A 13,652-nucleotide genomic window follows, 5' to 3' on the forward strand; every position below is an offset into this window, starting at 1 on the left:
TATCCTGCAAAAAATGTCCCATCGGGGCAAGAGGGCTCCCTTACCCCCTGACTTCTCGTCGCAAAAATTTGGTCAATTGTGCTGAGAGACCAGTTAATCAATTCCATGATTGTAGAATTTCGGAGGAGTGAAAAGAAGAGACTCTGAAGACGAGACAGGACAAAAAGCAGTAGCAGGGCAGATAGATAAGGGAGAGGAGCAGAGAAGCGTCCGCCTTCGCCGAGAGCCGGAAGAGAAGAGATGGATGGAGGAGGAAGGGATGGATGGAGGAGGAAAGGATGGATGGAGGAGGAAGGGATGGATGGAGGAGGAAGGGATGAATGGAGGAGGAAGGGACGGGTGGAGGAGGAGGGAGGGATGGATGGAGGAGGAAGGGATGGATGGATCTTTTATTTTTCACGGGGCCGAAAACAGCAAAAAAATCTAATAAAAAACTAAAACTGAGAGAGATTTGGAGGTAAAATGATCTTCAGTTCAGTTTTGTTCATTTTTTATTTTATTTTTGTCAATATCTGTAAGTCGATTCCCTCAAAAACTAAAAATAAGATCAGAATGAAACTGAAACTAAACAGACACATTTTTCAAAACTAAAACTAAACTGAATCGATCAAACAAACTAAAAGAACTAAATAAAAGTGAGAAACTCAAAAATGTGTGCTGGAGGCCATGCCCCCTGCCCCGTCTCCATCTCCCGTTTCCATGGAAACCAGGTGAAGCTGCGAGAAAAGCTTTGCTGCTGTGGATGCAGCCTTATTTTATGTCTTTATTTTCTTCTTCATGCTGGATGTTTTGATGAATGGTGCCGATTGTTTACCAGCAGTAAACTCCAGCACTTCCAGAGAGAATAACCTTCCTGGTCGCTTCACAGATCTTCTACTTCTGCTCCTATTCCATATTTCCTGCTTCCCCAAAGTTTTAATGAGGACTTTTCTACTTTCAATGATTTTCTTCCCTTCGTACATTCAACCTTTTCCTGGATGAATCTCCGTTCTTCCTTCTCTGCCATCGATCAAAGCGGGTCGATGAATTCCACCGCGGCTGAAACTCAAACCTTTTAGGAAACATGAATTAATCTTTGGAGATGAAAACCGTCCGCGCCTCTGAAACACGACGAGCACCAAACTTAATAAGTCCATAAATAAACGTTAGTTTTAGCTTCGACATGTGAGACTGAGATAGATTTAGATGACGATGTCAACATCTGCCGGCACTCATAACGCTCCTCAAAGCCCGGAAAACCCCACGTTCGTTCGGGGAAAGTCTTAAATACTTAAAAGTGGCAAATAAAACAACCACATGGGCTTAACTCTACGCGTATTTACAAAAACTAATATCCGAATCGACAGTTTGATTGGAGCGGCGGGCCTGAAGTGTCTTTATTGTTGCCGCCGCCGCCGGATTACAATCCAGGCTTTTACGGAGCTCTGGTTGGGGTTGGGGGATATAAACAGCAGGATGGGGTTTCATGGGCGTGCGATGCTATTTCTGCGTCCGTCTGTCAGCCTTCATTTCCTGTCCGGCCGAGGCCGCGGTGCCGGCGAGGCCGAAGGTGCACGGCCGCCGAGGCGTCGATCGCGGCCCTCGCATCTGGAGACTCTTGTCAGCGTTGGCTCGGATCAAATGTGTCACAGTAAATCAGGATCTATCCGGCTAGCGCGCCGCGGCGGTCGGTTTCCCGGTGTCTGATGCCTCCCATCTGTTTGAGCGGATCGCAGATGTAATTACTGCAAGATTTATAAACACGGCGAGCATCTGGTTCAAGGTTTCCCACGTAGAGCTGGTGTGAAGATCTAGCAGGGAAGTGAACCCCCTGGGCAATAGGAAGTACCCCCTACTCCCTCCAGAGGTTTCTAGGGAGGTCAAACCTCTATTACCACTTTTCCACCAAACCGGTTCCAGAGCTGGTGTTAGTTCATAACTCGTTCAACTAGGAACCATCTAGGAACTGGTTTGCTTTTCCACAGCTCGGGGTGCTAAGGGGAGCCACGTCATTACGTCACTGTAAACTAGAGGGCTGCATTGGGATTGCAACGCAAATCTCGCGGGGGCGGGTGGTTTGAACTTTGCTACGGGCGGCTAAAAACAACACTGCGGAATCAGGATGTGGTCTAGCGACAAGATGGAAATCAATGATGTGGAAAAGAACCTCAAACAAAGTCTTTACAAAACAAAGACATAGCTAGGCAAGTCAGATATTTGGAGAAACTGTGTTTAGTGTCTGTGGAGCATCTTGGAAGAGAGGCAGGGATTGGAACCTCAGTCGGTCAGCAGCATTCTCTTCCTCCACAGCAATGTAATGGCCAAGCGATTCATTAGTTAAATTGATTAGTTTTGTTCGTTAACTTTGTCTATTTTATGTTATTTATTAGTGTTGTTGCTATAACCTCAATCACATAATTGATGCGTGGGCAAAGGCGAAATAGCTTGTGCGATGATGACAATGATGCATCTAACTTTCAGTCAGGTTTCCTATGAACTGTCAATTATCCATCAGGCTCCACAATGATCATGTTAACATTAAATCAGATAGATTTGTCCAGGACATTTCTCTTGCAGGACGGGAGAAGACACAACATCAATGCATCTCTATTATTGTGCGGCATTCTCAGAGTTTTGTGGGTGCGGGTGGGAGTGGATAGAAACACTGCGGGAGCAGGATGAAGAAAACAGTCCCGCGCAGGACTTTACTGTAAACATCAGTTACATCACTGCATTGGCGTGAAAATCAGGCTAATACAGACTTGGTCCACGTAGCACCCTCCAGTTTCGCCTGGTCTTCCTCCATGGACCATATCGCTAAAAGACAGGTTGTCTCCTCCTCAGACCAATGATACTTTGCTGCATCCAGATTAATTTGTTGTTTATTTGAAAATGTCTCCATCTCCCAGTCTTGCTATTGCCATTGGTCTTAATAACCCCCCCCCCTCCTCTTACTTAAGCGGTTCTTTCCTCTAGCCCAGCAAAGAGTTGGTGCTACCTTGGAACAGTTTTTCTGGCCCGGAGCCAGTTCTTTGTCGGTGGAAACAAAAAGACCGGTTCCAAACTCAGCACTGGCCCAGAGCAAGAACCAGCCCTGGAACCGGTTTGGTGGAAAAGGAGCATCTGAAAGCAGTTATTTTTGGTGCTTTTCAGTCATATTTAACCAGGTTAGTCCCATTGAGATCGGGGGTCTCTTTTACAATGGAGACCTGGCCAAGATAGTAGCAACATAGTTACAGAATTAAAAGATAAAAAACAAACAAACAAATAAATTAATGACATAATTACGGTGGCCGACAAGGGCCAAACGCACTGCAACGGCCTAATGTGTCTCAGTTAAGGAAAACGGCTTCAAGTACAGAAACGATTCAAATTCACAAACTCAAAACGAGGTACAAAAAGAGGAACGTGGTGCAAATGAAAAAACGTGCTGCAAAAAACAAAGACAAATGCAGCATCATCAAACGCTGCAAATAGAGAAACGATGCAAACCACAAAACGATATAAAACAAGAAACCATCTTCAAAAGATAAACGCTTCATAACCGGTCACTACAACCGGAAGTGCTCCAAACCTGCAGGGGGCGCTCTCGGCGTAACAGCTCAATGGACAGACACACGGGATGTAGAGACATCCATGGTTTAAACATACAGCGGGAACGGTAATGTGATTTTTATCTGACTATAGTTATATACGATGTTTATATCACTGTACAACGCTGTACATTACGAGACGTTTCTTTATTATATTTTAACGTTACACCAGACTGTAAACACTGTGGTTCAGTCAGCTGTTCGGTCTCTCTCTACATCCCGTGTGTCTGTCCATTGAGCTGAATTCAGTCACAGGTATGAGGTTTCCTAAATGCAGTTCAGATTGAAGTTTATTCCAAGCATCTGGTGCTGAAAACCTAAAAGCTTTCTTCCCAAATTCCATTCTTATTTTTGGAACAACCAAATGCAAAATCAAAAATCCATTGAGTGGAGTTTGTAACCTCTTTGTTTCCATGTTAAAAGAGAAGATAAATAAAACCACTTCCCAAACAATACGCGGTTCTGCCTTCCGGAGTAAGAAAGATTATTCAAATGCAAAGCAGGAGACAGTTGGCGTCTTCCAGGAGTGGACGTCCCTGCAGATAAACCTCTTGGTACCCAACTCCGTGTTTGACGGCTCGTCTCCACTGCGAAGCACGGTGGTGGAAGGGCGATGACCCGGGAGGTCCTCCGTGGGTCTGACGGCTGAAACTGGGTCACGCAGTTTCAGAGACATCACTCCCACGTGTTCGGTACGAGAGGACACGACACGCTCACATGGTTCCACTTAAACTACGGACGTACAAACAGATGATCTGCTCGGGACTCGAGGAGCGATTGATTGCGTTGAAACGTCGAGGAAACACAAGCTGCAAAACAACTGGAAACTGCATTTTTCTTTCGTGGCGAAGCGTTCGAACATCTCGTCCCGATGAACGCGGCGTTCCAGTCAGCTGGTTCCAGTAATGAGACCTGTCCACCACATGTCCAGCGCCGAGACGATGCTCCTGGGACGTTTCCTGCAGCAGAGCTGCCTGGAAGATAAAGAGCAGACAAGCGGAGCGGCTTCATTCTCTCGTGTTCTGCCAGAACCGACCGCCAGCGATCTCATATCTGGGTCGAACCCGGTAATGAGAGACGCTGCAGTTCCTGGACTGACCACTAGGGGGTCACCTCAGGAGTCTGGACCTGGTAGCTCTTTCTTTGCAAGTATGACTCAGGACGACGTACTTTGGGGGGGGAGCGAGGACACAAGTCCGTCCTTCTGACTTGATGACATCACAGCTCAGCTAGCAGGAAAACAAGCATAAAAACATTCACAGTTTAATAGAAGTATAAAACAAACTCAAGTCAAATTTGATTTGTATAGCACATATACAAACGGCTGAGCTGCAACCAAAGTGCTTCACAGAAAGTGCTTAAGTGCTAAAAGCGAAGAAAGAAAAAGGGACATTTTTCGGATGCTTTAAAAAGATATAAGAAAAGAAAGGGGTTAAACAACAAATCTGGATAAGACAATATATAAAGACACTAATTGAAAGCAAGGGAAAAAAGGTGGGTCTTTAACTGAGATATAAAAATATTTAAAGAAAGCGCACTCAGCGTCGCTAGAACGGACCACGACCTGCTCTCACTCTTACCCCTTTTCCACCAAACCGGTTCCAGGGCTGGTTCTGGTTCTGGTTCTGGTTCTGGTTCTGGGCCAGTGCTGAGTTTGGAACCGGGTTTCCTGTTTCCACTGACAAAGAACTGGCTCCGGGACAGAGGAACTGGTTCCAAAGTAGCACCAACTCTTTGCTGGTCTAGAGGAAAGAACCGCTTACAGTACGTAAGCGGAGAGGGCGGAGTTGTTAAGACCAATGGCAATAGCAAGACTGGGAGAGGGAGACATTTTCCAATAAGTGATGAATTAATATGGTGTCACGGTTTGGTCAGTTCCTGTTTGATTTTGAAACCTGTGTCTTTGTTTGAGTTCTGTCTCGACTTCCCTGGTTCTCATCTGCCCTGATTGTCTGTACCTGTGTCTCGTTAACCCTTCTGTATATCTGCTCTTGTCTTTCCCTTGTTCCCTGCTGGTCCGTACAGTTTCCTCCCTCCGTGTGTCCTGTTAAGGTTTATGGATTTTTGTTCTTGTCTTTTGTTAACTCTGCTCAGTAGCGCTTTCGGTTTGTTTTTTATATTAAATCACAGTTTTTTGGAACTCCTGGTCTCCTGCATCTGGGTCCTATCCGCCGCATTCCTGATATCTGGATGCAGCAAAGCATCATGGTTCTGAGGAGGAGAAAACCTGTCTTTTAGAGATGTGTCCACGGAGGAGCTACGAGGACCAAGTCCTATTAGAGCAGATACCTGGTTGTTGCTGCAACTTTCACGCAAACGCAGCGACGTAACTGACGTTTGCAGTGACCTAACGACGTGGCTCCTCTTAGCACCCGAGCTGTGGAAAAACAAACCAGTTCTCAGCTGGTTCCTAGTTGAACGAGTTGTGAACCAGAACCAGCACTGGAACCGGTTTAGTGGAAAAGGGGTAAAGTGAGCTGATTTAAAAGCTTTCTGTGGCCTCAGCTCCGTATGATTTACACCGTCACCAGAGACTCACGTCATCTCTGATAGAACAGCATTCAAAACAGTCCTGTAACCTCTCTCTCACACGTCTTTACGTTTATCAGAACCATTAAAATCTGAATCTCCTCAGTGGAACTTGGGTGTTGATCTGGTGGAGCAGCAGGTCAGGTGGATGTGATGCTTCGTTCGTCCACCAGATGGACTCGGTGGTCTAAACGGCCATTTCTGCAGCAGGAACGCTGGCAGCTCTCTGGTCTGTTTCTCTGGAAGAAGTCGAACCTTCAGCTTTGGGGCTGAAAACATGTATCAGTAAAAACAACAAGGGGGCTTGTTATGATTATTATTTTCTGTGCTAGAGGTTTGATTTTTGTGTGTCTGATCAAATTGATAGTTTCAAAGTACAAACTTGTCACTTTGGGTCACTTTCAGTGAGCTTTTCCGATTCCTTTGGTTTCTGTGACATCACAGATCCACCTTTGATGCAAGCGCTAATAAACTCCCCCAAAAGTGGGCGTGGCCTGACTGACTCCACCCCCTAAACTTAATCAGCCACTGTCGGTCGTAAAGTTGTAAAGTCGTGGCTTGAAAGGGAGCTTTTGTTTTTCTTTTCTGACATTTATTTGAGGAAAAATTCATTCAGATGTCAGAAGATGTAAATTCCTGAATTAAAACGCCTCCAGAACGTGTTTACTTTAATAAAACATTGCGTTTTTATAATATTTATTATTTATTTGATGGTGTTTTATTCTGGCCGCAGCAATTGTGGCTCTTTAACTGAAGATAATGACGCGGTTCTCACAAAGTAATTTCTCTAAACAAACAGAAACAGATGCGGGGGGAAGTTGACAATGGGCACTAAAACAATCACCATGGCGACCGGGGGACCCCCATCCCCTCATGAGCGCGTCCCCGGGGACGAGGCGCGTCGCCGCTAAGCTTTGATAATCCTGCAGCTTAATCAGGAACACATGGACGCGGGTCCGAGGTGGAGGAGGAGGAGGAGAAGGTGGAGGAGGAAGAGTCGGAAGAAGTGGAGGAAGAAGAGGTGGAGGAGGGAGGAGGAAGAGGAAAAAGGGGTGGAGGAGGAGGAAGATGAGAAAGAGGAGGTAGAGGAAGAGGAGGTGGAGATGAGGGAGAGGAGGAAGTGGAGGAAGAGGAGGAGGAGGAAGGGGAGGTGGAGGAGGGGGAGGAAGAGGAGAAAGAAGAGGTGGAGGAAGAAGAGGAGGTGGAGATGAGGAAGAGGAGGAAGAGGAGGAAGGAGGTGGAGATGAGGAAGAGGAGGTGGATGACGAATAGGAGGAGGAAGAGTAGGAGGAGGAAGAAGAGAAAGAGGAGGTGGATGAAGAGGAGGAGGAAGAGGAAAAGGGAGGTGGAGGAGGAGGAAGAGGAGGAGGAAGAGGAAGTGGATGAGGAAGAGGTGGAGGTGGAAGGAGGAGAAAGAGGAAGGAGAAAGAGATGAGGAGGAGGAAGAGGAGATGGAGGAGGAGGAGGTTGAGTAAGGGGGAAGAGGAAGAGGAAGTGGAGGAGGAGGAGGAAGAGGAGATGGAGGAAGAACAGGAGGAGGAAGATGAGGAGGCGGAAGAGGAGGAGGAAGAGGAAAAAGAGGAGGTGGAGGAAGTGGAGGCGCTGGCAGCTACACGTGAACCTTCAGGACGGACGCCGTCCTGCTGCTCTATCTCGCCGACAGAAAGGGTTGTGTTCAATGGCGTAACGTATTAAGCAACGTTTCAAAACAGATCTTTCAGACCTCATCCCTCGATCTATTTTGTTTCTATGAAGTGTTAATGTGGTTTATAATTTGTTTTAATATGGCGTGACTTCCAAACAAGAGCATTTAGTTCAGTATACCCGCAGTAGGATGGATTAATAAACGATTAATAAACCATGCATGATATACACTCACTGAAGACAGATTGTGGGGAAAAAATGTATATTTCTCGCTAGAAATGTCATCAAACCACACTTTTAAATTGAAGTATATGCATTTGATCACCTTCTCTGAGCGTCACATAAAGCCGCAGACGGGATTACATTGGAGTGTATAGTATTCTACTTGCGTCTGAAAGAGACACAGATGGGTACCTTTTGCGTCAGTAGGTGTCGCTAAAGGCTCCTGACCAAGCGTCGGTTTTTGACGAGTCGGGAGTGAGACTGTGTTGAATAATCCTATCAAAGCTCCACCTGAAGTGTATCTATAGTGGGGGAGGGGGGGGCAACCCCGCCACCCCACCACCTGCGAGACCAGAGGCCGACAAGGAAGAACCCGGAACCCAGGCCACCAGCAACCCCACAGAGGGGAGAAGAGGGCTGGAGGAAACCCACCGCCAGCCGCGGGCGGGGCCCCCACGACACGGGAAGAAGCAACCGGGGATCCCGCGGCGGCGGACGGCTACCCAGGCGAACCCCAGGCACCCGGTCCAGGCTGGACACGTGGCCAGGAGGCCCTCACCCTCCAGGCCAACGACCCCCACCCCGCGAGGGGCCAGCCTGCCCGGAGAGACCCGGCCACCGACGCGGGCAGGTGCACCCGCCCCCACGAAAGCGGCCCTCCAAGACCAGAGGGGCGCCCCGCCTCATCTCCTTTTCTACCGCCCTTCCTATTGCCCTCGTCTCCTTCCTACCACCCCATCTCCTTCTTACCGCCCTTCTCACCTTTCTACCCCCCTCGTGTCCTTCCTACCACCGTCCTCTCCTTTCTACCGTCTTCATCTCCTTCCTACCACCCTCGTCTCCTTCCTATTGCCCTCGTCTCCTTCCTACCCCCCTCGTCTCCTTTCAGGCTAAAACTGTAACATTAAAAGTACATCCGTGTTCCATCAGCAGCCTGTCAGCTTCCTCGCTTGCAGCAACCTGAGTCCTAAGAGTTTTCCCTTCAAACTGGATCCAGATTTCTGCGGTCGCTCGTTGAACATCTTCAATATTTGTCTGGGTGAACTTTGGTCAACTAAACCCGGGGGGGTTGGGGGGGTGAATGCTGTCAGGCTGTAACGGGACACGTTGAGGGGGCGGGGCTTAAGTCCTGCTGATTGCATTACAGCGCGTCTGTCGTCGAGCGTCCAGCGTTGCCCACGCCGCGCTCCCACGCCTGTCCATCATTCCTGCTGCCGGCTGGTGCAGCAGCCAGGACCACATGCCCACAGCTGTTCGCACCCGCGGGTGGGGGCGGGTGGGGGACGGGTGGGGGTGGGGGGGCTCTGCGGCCTGCGCAGGATAATCATTAGGCCGCTGCGGTCGGATTCCCAGCTCGTCTTCTGCTTGGCACCTTCCTCTCCCGGGCTAATGATGTCACGGATCTCCAGCCACCCCCAACGGTTGCTGATGGAAGGAAGGAGGAGGAGATGAGGAGGGGGAGGAAAAGGAGGTGGAGGAGGAGGAAAGGGAGGTGGAGGAAGAGGAGGAGAAGAGGAGGAGGAAGAGGAGGCGGAGGAAGAGGACGAGGAAGTGGAGGGGAAAGAAGAGGTGGAGGAGGAGGAGGAAGTAGAGGAAGAGGAAAAGAGGAGGTGGAGGAGGAAGAAGGAGGAGGTGGAAGAAGAAGAGGTGGAGGAGGTGGAGAAAGAGGAGGAGGAAGGAGGTGGAGATGAGGAGGAGGAAGCGGTGGAGGAGGAAAGGAGGAGGTGGACGAAGTGGAGGAGGAAGAGGAAAAGGAGGAGGAAGTGGAGGTGGAGGAAGATGAGGAAGAGGAAGAAGAGGAGGGGAAAAGGTGGAGGAAGAGGAGGTGAAGGAGGAGGAGGTGGAGGAGGAAAAGATTGAGGAGGAAGCGGTGGAGGAGGAAAGGAGGAGGTGGAGGAGGAAGAGGAAAAAGAGGAGGAGGAGATGAGGAAGAGGAGGTGGAGGAAGAGGAGGAAGTGGAGGAAGAGGTTAAGGAGAAAGAGGAAGAGGAGATGGAGGAAGAGGAGGAAGAAAAAGGAGGGGGAGCAGGCAGAGGAGGAAGGAGGAGGACGAAGAAGAGGAGGGGAAAAGGATGAGGAAGTGGTGGAGGAGGAGGTGGAGGAAGAGGAAAAAGAGGAGGAGGAGATGAGGAAGAGGAGGTGGAGGAAGAGGAGGAAGTGGAGGAAGAGGTTAAGGAGAAAGAGGAAGAGGAGATGGAGGAAGAGGAGGAAGAAAAAGGAGGGGGAGCAGGCAGAGGAGGAAGGAGGAGGACGAAGAAGAGGAGGGGAAAAGGATGAGGAAGTGGTGGAGGAGGAGGTGGAGGAAGAGGAAAAAGAGGAGGTGGAGGTGGAAGAGGAGGAGGAAGGAGGTGGAGTAGGAGGGGGAGAAGGAGGGGGAGGAGGAAGAGGAAGAGGAAAAAGAGGAGGTAGAGGAAGAAGAAGAGATGGAGGAGGAAGAGGAGGAAATGGAGGAGGAAGAGGAGGAGGAGGAAGCAGTGGAGGAAGAAAGGAGGAGGTGGATGACAAATAGGAGGAGGAAGAGGAGGAGTAGGAGGGGGAGGAGGAAGAGGAAAAAGAGGAGGTGGAAGTGGAAGAGGAAGGAGGAAGAAGAGGAGGAAGGAGGAGGAAGGAGGAGGAGGAGATGAGGAGGGGGAGGAAAAGGAGGAAGAGAAGGTCGATGACAAATAGGAGAAGGAAGAGGAGGAGGAGGAAGCAGATGGATGAGGAAGAGGAAGCGGTGGAGGAGATGGAGGAATAGGAGGAAGAAAAAGGAGAAGGAAGAGGAGGTGGAAGAGGAAGAGGACGAAAAAGGAGGAGGAGGAGGTGGAGTAGGAGGGGGAGCAGGAAGAGGAAAAAGAGGAGGAAGAGGAAGTGGAGGTGGAGGAAGAAGAGGAAGGACGAAGAAGAGGAAGAGATGGATGTGACGGAGCGTCGTGAGCTGGACCCGTGATGGACAGCTTGGTGTGCTTGTGGCGCAGATGGCGTTGCCGGCGAGAGGAGGAAGAGGAGGAAGTGCCCGGGCGCCAGCGCGGCGGGTGGCGGAGTCGCTGCTTATCGGGCGGAGACACATGGGGGCTCCGATGCTCCGAACATTTCCCTCCTCTCTCATCCTACTCTCCCTCCTATTGTCTGTTTCTCCCCGTATTGATGCACTTATTCTCCTCCTCATCCCAGTCGTTAATTACGTGTGCAGCCGCCGCGTTTTACGCTCCGTCTTTGTCTCTTCCCCTTTGTCTTTGCGGGTTTCTATCTTTGCTTCATCTCTTTCAATTTGCCCGAGCTTTATCCGTCTAATCGCTGATCTTCGGGTCTTTTTCTAATTGGATTTTTCCCTTTTTTTATTTTATATCCTCCTCTTTGTCTCTCTCTTCCCTCCGTCCCTCCCGTTCCTCTTCTGGGATTGTCTTCTCCTCCTTTGTGCGTCTGACAGGCCTCTTCCTCTCTCTGATGGCGATGGCAGGCGCAGCCTCGTCCCATAATGCCGCTGATATTTTTCCCAGTGGAGACCCCACTGTTGCTGCGGCTGCACCCCTAAAAAACGGACAGATCCCCCCCTTCCTCCCTCCCTCCATCCCTCCATCCCTCCCTCACTCTTCTGTTTCCTACAGCTCTGCCAAGCTTCTGCTATTCAGCAGGACCGGCTTGTTTCTGGAGAGTCACTGGGCCCCAGCGTCACGGAGATTAATGCTCGCGCAGGCGGGGATGACATTTATGAGGCTCGGACCGCAGGAAAATGGAGAAGAAAGGGAAGTCCATACTGGTTAATGGTGTCGGATCGAATGGTGGGGGGGGTTTGCTGACGCACTGCTGCCTCAGACGGAGGATGAAGTGGAGGATGAAGCCATCCTTCGTTTCGTTCGTTGAAATGCTCGCTGTCCAATTGTTTGAAATGTGATGGTCATTCTGTAGATAAAGCTCGGGTGGGTTGGGGACGGGAGTTGGGCCTGGACTTCGCAGGGGAGCTGTGGGATAAAGCTATCCACAGCATACGATCTAGCACGCCTTGTGCTAAACCAGGGATCAGCAACCCGCGGCTCTAGAGCCGCATGCAGCTCTTTAGCGCTGCCCTAGTGGCTCCTGGAGCTTTTTAAAAAATGCTTGACTTTTTTTCCTTTTTTTCTTCTTTTTTTCTTTCTTTTTTAATTTTTTCTTCTTTTTTTCTCTTTTTTCCTTTTTTTCTCTTTTTTTCTTCTTTTATTTCTTTTTTCTTTCTTCTTTTTTCCTTTTTTTCTCTTTTTTCCTTCCTTTTTCCTTTCCTTTTTAATCTCGACATTTTGACTTTTTTCTTGAAATTTTGACTTTTTTCTCGACATTTCGACTTTTTTCTCGACATTTCGGCTTTTTTCTCGAAATTTTGACTTTTTTCTCGAGAATTTTGAATTTTTTCTAGATAATTTCGACTTTTTTCTCAAGATTGTACTTCATTAATCTCGACACTTTGACTTTTTTCTTTTTTTTCTTTTTTTCTCTTTTTTTCTTTTTTTTCCTTTTTTTTCTCTTTTTTCTTTTTTTCCTTTTGCTTTTTTTCCTTTTTTTCACTTTTTTTCTTCCTTTTTCTTTTCCTTTTTAATCTCCATATTTCGAGACATTTTGACTTTTTTCTCGTCATTTCGACTTTTTTCTCGTCATTTCAACTTTTTTCTCGAAGTGCATAATGAAAAAAATTTTTTATAACTAATGTAGAAACATGCAGCATGTGTTGTCTTCATTCTAACGCTTATACAAGACTTTTCATTTTTTGCAGCTCAAGACATATTTGTTTTTGTGTTTTTGGTCCAATATGGCTCTTTCAACATTTTGGGTTGCCGACCCCTGTGCTAGACAGAACTTATTTAATTCAAGGTGCTGCATAGAGCCCACCTGTCAAAATCTCGATTATCTGAATTATATCCGAATGTTGCAAACCTATACGACAGATGCCAGGGCTCTCCCTGCAATTTAAGTCACATGTTTTTCTCCTGTTCTAAGTTACAGATATTTTGGAGTGACTAGTCTATGATCATGTCTAAAGTTCTGGTGAAAAATGTTGTTATGGCCCCTCTCATAGCAATATTTGGACTCCTCACATATCAGCCCCATACAGTCAGACGTATTGGCTTTCACATCTCTTTTAGCAAGGCGTCGTATTCTACTTTTATGGAAATCCCCCAAGTCTCAATCTATTGCTCTTTGGCTTAGTGATGTTATGTTTTTTCTCAAATTGGAAAAGTTGATATAGTCAGTAAAAAGCAACTCAGCTAAATTTGTTCATAAATGGCAGTCCTTCATAGATTATTTTAACTCGTTGAAGACTCTACCGACAGACTTATCCCCCCTTACCTTAATTTTCTTTTCTTTCTATCTTTATTTTTATTATTATTATATTTGTCGTTTTTATTTATTATTTCCATTTAATGGTATATCAGTGATAGGCATTTGCATTTACCACTGTTTTTGTTTTCTGTCTGCCACTTTTGCTCATCCATTACAAGAAATGCTCGCTGTCGCCCTGAACGATGGCGCCAAACTCCGGGCAGCCGGAGTTAACTTGATCAAATAACTCTGAGTTTCCGTTAATGTTCGTATCGACGAAGCCTTCAGTGGGAAATAATCGCTGCAGGTGCGGCTCCATCGGTTATAACAGCGCTCATCAGGATGAGGAACACCACTTTTCCTTCCCTCTGCACTCTGACCTGAAGGACAGAGTGCACCATGGGATACCGTATCA

This window comes from Cololabis saira, chromosome 23, assembly GCF_033807715.1.
Source record: "Cololabis saira isolate AMF1-May2022 chromosome 23, fColSai1.1, whole genome shotgun sequence".
Taxonomy (NCBI): domain Eukaryota; kingdom Metazoa; phylum Chordata; class Actinopteri; order Beloniformes; family Belonidae; genus Cololabis; species Cololabis saira.